The sequence below is a fragment of the Myotis davidii genome, unplaced genomic scaffold (assembly GCF_000327345.1).
Source record: "Myotis davidii unplaced genomic scaffold, ASM32734v1 scaffold496, whole genome shotgun sequence".
Taxonomy (NCBI): Eukaryota; Metazoa; Chordata; class Mammalia; order Chiroptera; family Vespertilionidae; genus Myotis; species Myotis davidii.
The window spans coordinates 7948717-7957727 of NW_006289398.1; the positions used below are offsets into that span (position 1 = coordinate 7948717).

Genomic DNA, 9011 nt, shown 5'->3' on the forward strand with positions numbered 1-9011 from the left:
ATCTCATTAAATCTAAAGGACATGCTTGCCCGTGGGCGTCCCCAACTATCAAACACGGCTTATCAGTGCATCCACGCCTGCCCAGACCGGACGTGGGTTTTTGCCGTTAGAACTGTCGTCACTCATGGCACTGGACCCTGGACCCAAAGTGCCATCGCGCAGCGCTGGGGCAGGACCTCTGTGGCTGGCACCGTCGCCGAGCCACTGCTGGGCTGCTCCCAGGCTCTGCCCCTCGCGTGGGTGACCCAGGGACACTGCAGTAGCCGCTTCTGCACCTCAGCTTTCCCGCCTGTGAAGTGGGTGATTGCAGACCCAGCTCTCCGGCTGCTGGGGCTTGTTTGTGTTCGTGATGCGATGGAGGAAGGTCTGTGTGCAGAGCCTGCTGCTCAGCAGCTCAGGAGATCCGAGGCTGGGAGCCCGGGCCAGGCAGCCCCCGGCGGCTCTGTGATACCGAGGACACGTCTGTGATACCGAGGAATAGGCATGCATGCATGGCTCGTGCTTTACTCTGCAGCCACTGACCAAGCGCCTACTGTGTGCGGAACACGGCCGGTGCTCAGGATATAACGGACCACAGCCAGACTGCTGCCTTCGGGGGACCCACAGCCAACGGGGGACAGTCTCCCATCAGTGAAGCATACGGACGGATAAGGATGCAGCCGTGGGGAGCGCCGGGCCAACCGGCTTCGGGCTCTTGATGGGTTTGAATACACAGAGTTTCGCGCCTGAGATGCCCCTGGAGGGAGGGCCGCTCCTGCAGAAACAGAACATCCTGACGACTCACTCCTCACTCCCTCACTCTGACCTTCCGCTGCGGCCACACCCGGGGGACAGACGCTTCCTCTCGCCTTCCCTGCCGGGCTGCCAGGAGGGACGGAGGATGGGCGGGCTCTGCCCTGGCCGAGGGAGAGGAAGCGCGTTCCGTTCTGGGAGGTGAGGGCAGCTGCGGGCCTCCACCCGGCGAAGGCCGCGCAGGAAAGAAGGGAAACGTGTGCTAACTAGCGGCTTCCCTGTCTGCAGGTTGGATAAAAGGGAGCGTGTTTCATGGCTGAGTTTGTGGCCGGACCTCCGCGCCTCCACAGCCCCTGTGCCGGGCTCTCAGACCCCCCGAGGGCGTGTGTGTAGACAGGCAGCACACCTGGTTTCCAAGGCGTTTGCCAAGAAATCCGAGGCCTGAGGCCTTGAGTGTGATGCTTGCTCACCCCATGCAGCATCCGGGATCCCTCGGACACCTCGACTGCGGCCAGAGAGGAAGTGACCCCGCTGACCACTCAGAGCCCTCAACCCCAGAAACACGCTCCCCTTCAGTGTCACGCAGCCTCAGGAAGGAAGTGAAGCAAACACGGCATCACATACCAATGGCTTAGAAGCCGAATTTAAATAATTTGCCCCATTTGACCTATGTATTTGTGTGTGTGTATAGGCATGCATGCATGTGTGTGCACACACATGTGTGTATGTAAAGATCATGTGCACATATCTGTGTGCATGTGTATATATACATGCATATGTATATACTAGTAAGGATGTTTGTGCAGGTGCACATGCATGCATACACGTAATCATGCATGTGCATGTCTGTGTGGGTATATGTTTACACGTGTGCTCGTATGGATGTATGCATATTGTGTATATATGTATGGTTGCGTGTATATGTGTGCATATATGTGTATATGTGTATGGGTGGCTGTGTCTGCGTGTGTGTGTATGGCTGTGTGTATGTATACACATGTGCTGCGTATACATGTATGTGCATGCATGCATGTGTGTATGCATGCATTATCTAACTGCATCTCATTCACTTTCTCTCCTTCAAGCTTCCACAGTTCATGTGCTTGGTTGATGGTTCTGCATTCAACATGTAAAACAATTGATTATTTTCTGAGCAACTGCGCAGGGATGTCCTTGAGCTCATGGAGATTCCGGTCTAGAAGGAGAGACAGATATGAAGCCCGGATCCCATGTGCAAGGTCTCTGGGGCTCTCTGAGGCATGCCCCAGGGTGTGTGCCACCGCCTGATGGCCGAGGGACGCAGCTGCCTAGTGTTTGGTGGAGGGTCGTGGATGGAGTGCTGGCGATGGAACACCAACTAGAATGTTCTAGCTGAGCCTTGCGTTAGGAAGGTGGGTGCCTGGGGCAGTCGGGGAATGTGGGTCCCCCTGAAATTAGTCACCCTGATGGTTGGCGCTTCTCTTCTGTGGACGGTGCGTTAGGTCTGATTTACCTGTTTATCTATGTTAGGAAGTCCCAGACACGCCCAGAAGATGTAGATGAGCCAGATGTTCCTTCTGAAACGCACTTTATCCTTCCGTTCACTCGTGCATCTGCTCATGCGTCCGCTTGTCCGTTTACAGTGGGTGACTTTCGCTCTGTGGCGGTGGGCGGGCGGCTTCTCTGAGGCTGTGGTGAGAACCGGGTCACGTACACGGACCATCGCCCGGGAATCAGATCTGGGTGTTTAGGGGGTGGGATTCCAATTAGTCTGACCATACCTGCAATGGAGGAGCTGCAGTGGCCTTTCTCCTACTTCCTTCTTAGCTTTCTCCAGAGAGCATCGCAGTTCAGAAGTCCAGCTCTTCTTGCTTCTGCGTTTGACCGCCTGCCCAGCTGCCCCTGGGGACCCTCCCGGATCCACTGTGTCTCGGTGTGCGCTGGCCTCTGACGACCCTCACACCCCGGGCAGCGACTCCCTCACTGAGCAGGTAACTCTATTCGCTCTTCATACTCGGCTCATGGCTGCGTGGCAGCGGCTCCCCCGGTCCCTGGAGCCCGGTCGGTGTCTGGTGGGCGGGCGGCTCCCTTCTGAGCGCCAGTGACTCAGTTCCCGCGTGGGACTGCTTTGTGGCGTGAGCACGTCAGACTCCACGACCCGCCACGTCTCCGTTCGCCAGGTAGGATAATAATACTTACCTCCCACACACCTGGGTGTTGTGAGAATTAGAGATAATGTTTGCCAAGAGCTTCGTAAACACGGAGCCTTTCATCTGAGGGAGGCGCCCAGAGGGTTAATTTGCGTGTTGTCGCTGGTGTTGGTGCTCCCACACGGCTTTATTTTTGGGTTTTCTTAGCGGCAGGGGCGGGAGGTGGTGCGATGCTGCCGGTCACCAGGTCGGGCGTGCGCTGGGCTGGTCGCTGCCTTGTGCCTTGTGTTTGCGCGTTCAAGGCGAAAGCGCCAGGCATTACGGGGTCCACTTCTCCCCACGGGCAGGACAGCTCCTCCAGAGACAGTGCCAGCAGCAGCTCTAGTCTGGGCATTTTCTCGACGGCCCAGTTGGCCCAGCTCTGTCTGCCAGGAGGGCAGGCTTGCCCACAGTGAGGGTCACAGGACTGTCAAGGCCCGCCACTGCGTTCCTGGGGAGACGGAGTCACAGCCCGTTCGCTCTCCTCCTGATGACTTCTCTGCCGTGTTCACTCCAGACGTTCAACTTAGGGATTTCCTGACCGTTGGTTGGTCCGTGGGGCCGACCAGGTCTTCTTCAGAGAGATCTCATTCCAAACACAGGTCAGCTGCTGAAGTTCACCCCAGAAGACGGGTTTAAAGGAACGTGCCAACCTCAGCCTGGTGAGCGGCACGTATTTTGCATCTGACAAGTCGGTAGTCAGTAAACATAGTCTAACAGGCCCTAGTGCACAAACACTTATTAAATGAATAAACGCATTGTTCCTGCTGTCCCATAGCTCATTCACGGTCACTTAAGTTGCTGGGATAATCGCAGCACTTTGGTTTTTTTAAATTTATAGGTCTATTCATACGTTATAAATACTATATTGTGTATTTATATCCTACATATGAAGTCACCCCCAAAATGCCTACACACACTTTGAATACTTCCAAAGGCAGTGCTCATGAAAATACATTTCATTATCACAGTGGAGCTCTTTGATCAGCTGTTAAAGGGTGTGATCATTTCTGGGGACCCCCTGTGTATATATAGAGTCATGGGTGCACTGTTTGGAAGCATCACTGCTTATGCTGTAACTACAGCTGGTACCTGACAAAGGACCGTTGAGACTGACCGTGTAGACGTCCGAGAACCGTGGAGCGTTTGGTGCTGGGAGCTGAGGGCCCGTGGTCAGCCTAGCAAACCCATTCTCTTCGTGTGGCGCCTACAGTCCGGCAGCCACTGCGGACCGGTCTGAAGAGACCAGGACCCACGTCCCGTCCGTGGGCTCCGGCCTTGTGCTGTGGAGGGCGAGGAGGAAGGGTCAGCCATAGCCCACACCGTGCTTTCCTTTTCTTCTTCACACGGTGGTTTAGTTAATCACCCTCCGTTAAACCGACCACCGATGGAAGGACACGTGTGTTGTGTGGGCTCATGAGCGCTGTTCTGAAGGCAGTTGGGGCGTCCAATCAGAATCCGTGTCACAGGCTTCATTCAGTGGAAAGACTGTTTGTCATCCGTCTCTGGATCCCAAACCCAAGGAGCTGAGCAATAATTAGGCTTCTTGAATAAAAAAAAAAAAAAAATAGAAGGAGATGCCTTTGAAGAGGCAACTCCATTCTAATCTCGAGGATTCAGAAACCGAAAGTCAGTCCGGCCGGCGTGGCTCCGTGGCTGAGCGCTGACCTATGAACCAGGAGGTCAGGGTTCAGTTCCCGGTCAGGGCACCTGCCTGGGCTGTGGGCTCGATCCCCAGTGGGGAGCGTGCAGAAGGCAGCTGATCCATGATCCTTTCTCATCACTGATCTTTCTCTTTTTCTCTCCCTTGCCTTCTTCTCTGAAATCAATAAAAACAAAACAAAATCCTAATATCATTACTTTTGTAAAAATCTATAAAAATAGTGAGGTTCTCTCTTGTGAGCTCCATGAGAAAGTAAGAAACGTCACTTTATTCAGACCTGCTCAGACCGTTCTGTGTTAAGTGGATTGGAGGGTGTGTGCGAGGGAAGCACCTTAGGTGGCCTGCGTCCAGGCAGTGGGTGACATCATCTGACATCATCGCCACCTCCTGGCGGCTGGGCCCTTTGATCACAGCAGGAGCCGCTGGAGCAGGAGGGGAGGGGAGGAGCCGCAGATCTAGTTCCTTTGATGTGTGGGTGGTTCACATGCCTGAGATTCTTAACTGGGGACCAGCGGTGCCGCCCAGCCCCGCCTGCCCGGGGGCCAGGTCTGGGAGCGGCAGCCGAGCCACTCCTGGGCCCCGTGTGGCATGAAAAGGCAGACCTGAGTCTAGACTCGCCATCCTGTCCTTCACCTTTTCTGGTTTTAAAAAACCATTACACCAACCAGGTTAGGAGCTGAAGTTGTGAGTGTCTGGCCTGGGCCCGTCAAACAGAACCATGTCAGGGAGGGCTGAGCTCCGTGCCTGCTGGGATTGTTTCAGGGACATGTGGGCAGCGACGCCGGTGAGAGTGCGAGGCCCCTGACACTCTCCTGTGGGAGGAAAGGGTCCTGAGTGCCCCGCCCTGTCACACTGGTGCTGATGGAGGGTGTAGTTCTGTGCACACCCACCTGCCTGATGCAGCCTCACGGACCTTTATTTCCACGAGAGGCTCCTGGGAGGTCACGCTGGGGTCACTACGGAACAGACGGACCTGGAGTGGAAAGTGGGTGGTTTTGTGGTCTTGAGCTTTGGAGGAAGGGGATCACTGCCTCCGGACACATCTCAGCAGCTTGGGGTGGGGAGCAGCTTGGGGCGGGGAGCAGCTCGGGGTGAGGAGCAGTTTCGGATGGGGAGCAGCTCGGGGCGGGGAGCAGCTCAGGGTGAGGAGCAGCTTCGGATGGGGAGCAGCTCGGGGTGGGGAGCAGCTCGAGTCCCTGCCCTGCCTGCAGCTGCCTCCCCAGTTCTCGGCCCCAAGTGGAGTAGTGGGTCCCCAAGCGGAGCAGTGGCAGTGGCGGGCAGGGCAGGGTGGGGCCCGCTGGGTGTGGTGGAGATGCAGGGACTGCGGGAAACGCAGGGGGAAGGATGTCCACCCCGGGGAAATGACAAAAGGGCTGGAGGGTGACCTCCCAAGGAAGATGCCGCTATCATGCAGGTTGTGCCTCTCGTGTAAGTGGAATTGGCTCAGGTTCAGGCTCGGGTTCAGGCCCATATTCTAGTCACTAGAATCTAGTCGATAGAGAGCTGTGTCGCCCGGGAAGTGAGATGGAACTCCACCGACGAGAGGACTGGGGGAAGCACATCCTGGCTGAGTGTGTGTGCGTCAGGGGAAGCCTTGAACTCCTCACTGTCTTGTCCCCAGGTGTTGATGGGCCTCCTGGGCGGCACGTCTCGCTTCCTCTCACTCAGCGAGAGGGTGTCCGGCCGACCGGCCGAGGTGATGACCGCCCTCTCAGGAGACCGGCCCGCCCAGGCCTCTGGGAGGAAACGGACCAACGGCCTATTGTGCCTCAAACCCGGGCAGGGCCCGCAGAGGTGACTCCAGAGCGTTAGGGTTGAGAGCAATTACCGGAGTGTGGCCACCCGCCCTTCCTTCAATCAGCAGCTCTTCCCCTGCAGAAAATTACATAAACACGAGGGTTTCCTCCGTCCCCGGGATTCTGCATGTCTGCCAGGACCACGGCCATCGGGGCTGGAGGTAGGGCAGTGGCCCCTGTGAAGGCATGGTGGCTGCTGCATTGCCCACCGCCCGCAGCTTCCCGGTCCCAGGCCTCTTGGGTTGGACGGTGCTGAGAGGTGTTGGCAGTGGGGGGAGGCCACCCCGTCTTTTCATCGAAATGCAGGGCTTTCTCAGAGCTGGCTCCGCAGCCTCCGTATTTTACAAAGCTCCTCAGGCGATTCCAACCAAAGTTGAGACCCACTAATGGGGCGATTTCTGGATGGAAAATACTCAGCAAAGAAGCAGATAGGAGTCTGCTTACCTATGAAGTAGCCGTCTTTCCTTTGGGGTGGGGTGGGGGGTAAAGCTATAGGCCAGGTGCCCACTATGACCGACATGGGCTCGTGAATCAGCCCGACTGGGTTCGGTCCTGGCGTGTGGCACTGACTCCATGGACACAGCCCTTCCCCAGCCGGGCCCTCTACGGCAGCGGTTCTCAACCTGTGGGTCGCGACCTTTTGGGGGTCGAACAACCCTTTCACAGGGGTCGCCTAAGACCACCGGAAAACACACATATAATTACATGTTGTTTTTGTGATTAATCACTATGCTTTAATGATGTTCAATTTGTAACAATGAAACTGGGGGTCACCACAACATGAGGAACTGTATGAAAGGGTCTCGGCGTTAGGAAGGTTGAGAACCACTGCTCTATGGCAAGTGTGTCAATCAAAGGCTACGATAGGCGGATAGACAAGGTGTAGTGCATGTGGCCGCAAAAAACCAAAAGCTTCCATTTTCCTAGAAACGTAGGTTTACTGAGATAGAGACATGCTGAATGCAAAGGGCTGAAATAAACGAGTCATCGTTAACATAGATTAACAGGACATTTTAACAAAAATTAGTATTTTTCTTGAACATTAACTTACCAGACACTGCATAACTGCACACATTAATAAGCGTAATGCAAAGAAACCTATTTTTCTCATTCTCCGAAAGCGAGATATTTCCTGTTGCGCACACCAAACAAGTCAGTCCAGGACTAATGACGTGGCCACCGGCTGCTAGAACATTCGCTGCTGGTATTAGTGGAGGGAAATGGTGCGCCTGCACGTGAGGTGCGTAAGGGAAGTGAATGCAACATGATGATAGTCATCAGTCATTAGTGGATGTTGTAGTTCGTTATCAATGATTATATATAACAGGATATTGTAAGAAGTAAGTTACGGAATTTTATTAAAACGTTTCTACGTCCCGTCATATCGGCTGGGCGCGTGCGGCCGCGAGGTTGACGTGCTCGCTGTAGGCCTGAGCGGCCCCCCAGCTGTTGGCTGTTGAACAAGGGCGACCCCTGCAGGGGGCTAGGCACCTGCCTGAAGCACAGAACACACGGGTCCTGGTGGCCCTGGGCGGGTCAGACGGGGAGGCCTCTGTTCTCAGGGAATGAGCCTGCGTTTGGGTCCAGAGGGGAGAGCCGAGGCCAGTGCAGAGAAGGTGCCCAGAGGCCAGTGGGCGGGGCCACGGTTCTGAAATAAATCAAGAGTCCAAGTCAGCAGAATACAGGACTGTGTGGGCGTGGGGTCATGCGGGGTCACGTGGGGGAAGCCCGCGGGCCCGCAGGCTGGCCAGGAGCCAACTGGGCGCCCAGAGCTCGCTGTATTGGCCACAGAGGAGCTGGCCGGGGGCGCGGGGTTTGTGTGAAGACAGCAGCTGCTGCGGCCGAGCGGCTCTGACCTGCTCAGGTGGGGTCTCCGCCTTTGATGCTGGGGGATCTGCTCCGTGTGGGAAGGTCTCCTGAGTTTGACATGCTTGGTGTATGTGAGTGTGTGTGTGTGTGTGTGTGTGCGTGAGTGTGTGTGTGTGTGTATGGTAGTGTGAATGTGTGTGTGTGTGTGAATGTGTGAGTGTGTGTGTATGTGTATGAATGTGTGTGTGTGAATGTGAGTGTGTGTGTGGATGTGTATGAATGTGTGTGAGAGTGTGTGTGTATGTGTGTGTGTGGATGTATATGAATGTGTGTATGTGCGCGAGTGTGTGTGGATGTGTATGAATGTGTGTGAGAGTGTGTGTGTATGTGTGTGTGAGAGAATGTGTGTGTGTGTATGAGTATGAATGTGTGTATGTGAGTGAGTGTGTGCGCGAGTGTGTGCGTGTGTGTGCGAGTGTGTGTGTGACTGTGTGAGAGTGAATGTGTGTGTGAGAGTGTGTGAGTGTGTGTGCGCGCGTGTGTGTGGGAGTGTGAATGTGTGAGTGTGTGTGTGTGAGTAAATGTGTGAGTGTGTGTGCGGGAGTGTGAATGTGTGTGTGTGTGTGTGGGAGTGTGAGCATGCACATATCAGAAAAGAATGATGAATTACTTAAAATGCAAAGGTTAAAAGGTGATAAGATCCCAGACTATGGAGTTACTCAAGTTTTGGCTGGAATGAATAAAAATTCAGCACATGGAGACAAGGATGCCCAGTGGACGCATGTTAGGACAGATAAAAGGAAGGCACATGCCACAAAACAGCTACCATCTCTGAGAAAACTC

At 54.9% G+C, this 9011-nt stretch overlaps 1 long non-coding RNA gene across 1 annotated transcript in view; it reads right to left on the reverse strand.

Annotated features, from left to right (window-relative positions):
- Positions 1–7700: 7700 nt before the first annotated feature.
- LOC107182800 overlaps positions 7701–9011 on the reverse strand; it is a 3098-nt gene continuing 1787 nt past the window's right edge. Inside the window, exon 2 of the long non-coding RNA XR_001513533.1 lies at positions 7701–8007. This is a non-coding gene — a long non-coding RNA (uncharacterized LOC107182800). The remainder of the gene's footprint in view (positions 8008–9011) is intronic.